Below are 3,425 nucleotides of genomic sequence, written 5' to 3'. Positions count from 1 at the left end.
TGAAGTGGTACAAAGTACATACCACAAAATTTAATCTCCCGCTGTTTCTTTCAATTAAATCTGTTGATTACAAACTTGAATATAATTAGATATTTTCACAGCTCATTCATACATGTACACGCAAAAACAACAACTTTCTATTAAATTTTCAAGAACCTTACTTACATGTACAAAGACACTGAACATCTACCTTGCAATTGTGTTTATGTTTATATATACTCTTATATTTTGTTATGCTTTCCGGCCCAACTTTTATGCGTATCATCTGGGGCACTGCCAGGATCATCACCTACATTTCCATAGTATCATGCATAGGCATATTTATGAATAATAACATAAGTATGTAACTACACATGTTATAATCTGCAGATTATGTATTCTCATACGAGTGTTATGCCTTGGTCAAATATTTAACAACTCTTCTCTCATGAATTTAATTATATAATCACAGCGACATTAACTGCATGTAAGAATTAGAGATAAAAAATATGGTGTTTCCTATTGATATGATTGGTATTACTCTATTCTGATTAAAATTAATGATTATAGTGCTAAATAATAGCACCTTGAATTAAAAAGCCCAATAGATAGTTCTCATTTATTATGTAATATGTAATATAATTAAAATTTGCTAGAATATATCAGCTTTATGAAATATATATCCGACTGACTAGTAGCGTTTTTATATAGTCTACATGAAAGAAAAATAACTTCATTAGTTCAAAATTATACATTAGTATTCTCATCTATGATGTAATATAATTAATGTTTCTTAGAATATTTTTAGCTTTATGTATTATGTACTCGAGTCATCAAGTAGTTTCTTTTATTATTCAAAAGGAGAGAAATATAACTCATTCTTTCGTGTTCAACAAAGCATTTTATTACAGTCATTAATTTTAATTCTTGTTATGTAATATGAGGGAAAATAAAATAATGAGAATTAATGTCAGTATTCGAAAATTTCCATTTCAAAAGCCCGCGTTTGCAAAATATATAGCAGCGATTTGCTGTTTAAATGCCGTCTTCCCAACCCATACGATCGAATCCCTAAATTATTACAAAATGAGACCCAAATTCGCCGCTACATATCTTCTGGAAAAAGGGCAAAAAACAGGTTTGCCAAACCAGTTCTTTGACTCGCCAGCTAGCCATTTCGTATATAAAGAGCAGAGGATGATTGGACTCACAAACGAGCAATAATAAAGATATATAAGAGAAAGCATAATAAAGATATATAAGAGAAAGCATAAAAACCATACCGATTATAACTGTAGAATTGCTGCTTTCGTATATGAAAGAACATTCATTACATTGTAGAAAAACGGGACGATCTGGTAGAATCATTAGCACGGCGGTTAAAATGTTTAGCGACATTTTTCTGTCTTTATATTCTGAGAATATAAAGACAGAAAGTCGAATTTGCTTTTTTATCCGGTCAGAGTTGATGAAATAGGTACACGTTCAACACGGAGATCGATGTAATCAACTTACCCTCTCCTCCGAAATTGTGCGTATAGCAGAAAGGATTATACAGTAGGAAAAACAAGAGAGTCTTAATCAAATCTCTTTATTAGTAATGTTATATTGCTTTGATTTAATATTACTTACACCCTTACACACAAATTTACACCCACACACACTCATATATATCTTTAATTTTTTACTTGTTGCAGTCATTAGACTGTGGTATGATGGGGCACCGATTCGAAGAAGTTTTAGTCGAATGAATCGACATCTGGGCTAATTTTTTTAAAGCCTGGTATTTATTCTAGCGGTCCCTTTGGCTGAACCAACATAAAAGTTGCAGGGGCGTAAACATACCAGCACCGGTTACTAAACGGTGGTGGAAGATAACCACAGATAAAAAGACACATATTCACACACACACACACACACACACATGTATAAGATGGGCTCTTTCAGGTTTTAGTCTGCCCGAAGCTATACTTCAAGACACTTTCCCAAGGTGCCACACAGTGGGACTGAATACAGAATGCTTTGGAAGCAAGTTTCTAACCACACAGCCGGCGAGGGGATACTTTAAATTGCAAGTTCAACATGGCAAAAACAGTGTGTACTGGTTAGTTAATATGTGGTCAATGAGTAATATTTCCTCCACAGAACGAATATTAGTATATAGCAATTTACACTATGTGCATTTTTTTCAGATATAAATTTGTTTGGCTGATCTGCATAACATTGCATCGATGTGCAATATGAATGAGTTGATTAATAGAAGCTCTGCTTCGTAGCAGGAAAATTAAAATATATAATACAATTTCTAATGAGTAGAGCTGTATTAAAACTACTTTTATACGACATGAATCAAGGGATGCAATTAGATTGTAAACTAAACTGGCTTCGGAACATAGTCAATCAGTATACGACATGAATCAAGGGATGCAATTAGAGTGTAAACTAAACTGGCTTCGGAACATAGTCAATCAGTATGAGTGTCAAAGTCCAAATGCCATTTTCATACAACCTTTGAATTCTGACACACATGCTGCCGTATAATTATGTATTCTATGTTAGGTAGAATCTCTTTTTTCTTCTTTCATAACATTGCTTTTCTGTAGGATATGAGCTAACATGACTTCCGTATAATATGAAAAGAAGAAAAGTTGTAGAAGACTAAATTTCGAAATTATCTTAAACACTATATGTTGAGAATAATTTAATATTAATATTATTTTCATGATTTCAAAACAACTCACCGTTCTAAATAAGGCAATTAGAGTGCAGTCATATAAGTTCCATATTTTTAACGGACATTTAATAAGTTCCAATTGTCATATCATGGCACAGGTATGCAGTTGAAATGTTGTTAGGACTGGTGATTAATTGCATTTCGACGAATTAGATATGTATTACTACTCTAAAAGGTTTCAAACCTTTTGATATAAAAAAGACTTTTGGGGAGTTAGACTTTCTGGGAGTAACTGCATCACTAACTAATAACAAATTGAATTGAAAAATTCTTGAATGTTTTCTTAAAATTCTGAGTCCTCCTATGTGAAGAATGAACAATGGTCACAGAAGAGGATAGGAGGTATTGTTATATTGAAATAATTAATGAAGCGAACGAATTCTTAGTTCCGGTGAAATGGGCATACTATTTATTTCTACTTCCTGTTTGCAGCAATTCCACTTCAGCTATCATTGAAACATTTCGGAATAACATGGGCGATTTAGATTAGTTTAATGAATGAGAAATCCCAAACTGGTGGTATTATAGAATTATTGCCGGTATAGGAAACGGAAATGTGTCAGGGAAAAGTAGGAAATAATAATACATTAGCCTCATTCTGTATCAATGTACATCGGTCTTTCATAACTTAAGTACACACTACCATACACTCACACAAACACGTATATGTATATGCATATATGTATATATGTATATATATATATATATATAT

This window comes from Octopus bimaculoides, chromosome 9 (assembly GCF_001194135.2).
Source record: "Octopus bimaculoides isolate UCB-OBI-ISO-001 chromosome 9, ASM119413v2, whole genome shotgun sequence".
Classification (NCBI taxonomy): Eukaryota; Metazoa; Mollusca; class Cephalopoda; order Octopoda; family Octopodidae; genus Octopus; species Octopus bimaculoides.
This window is presented reverse-complemented; position numbering follows the sequence as displayed.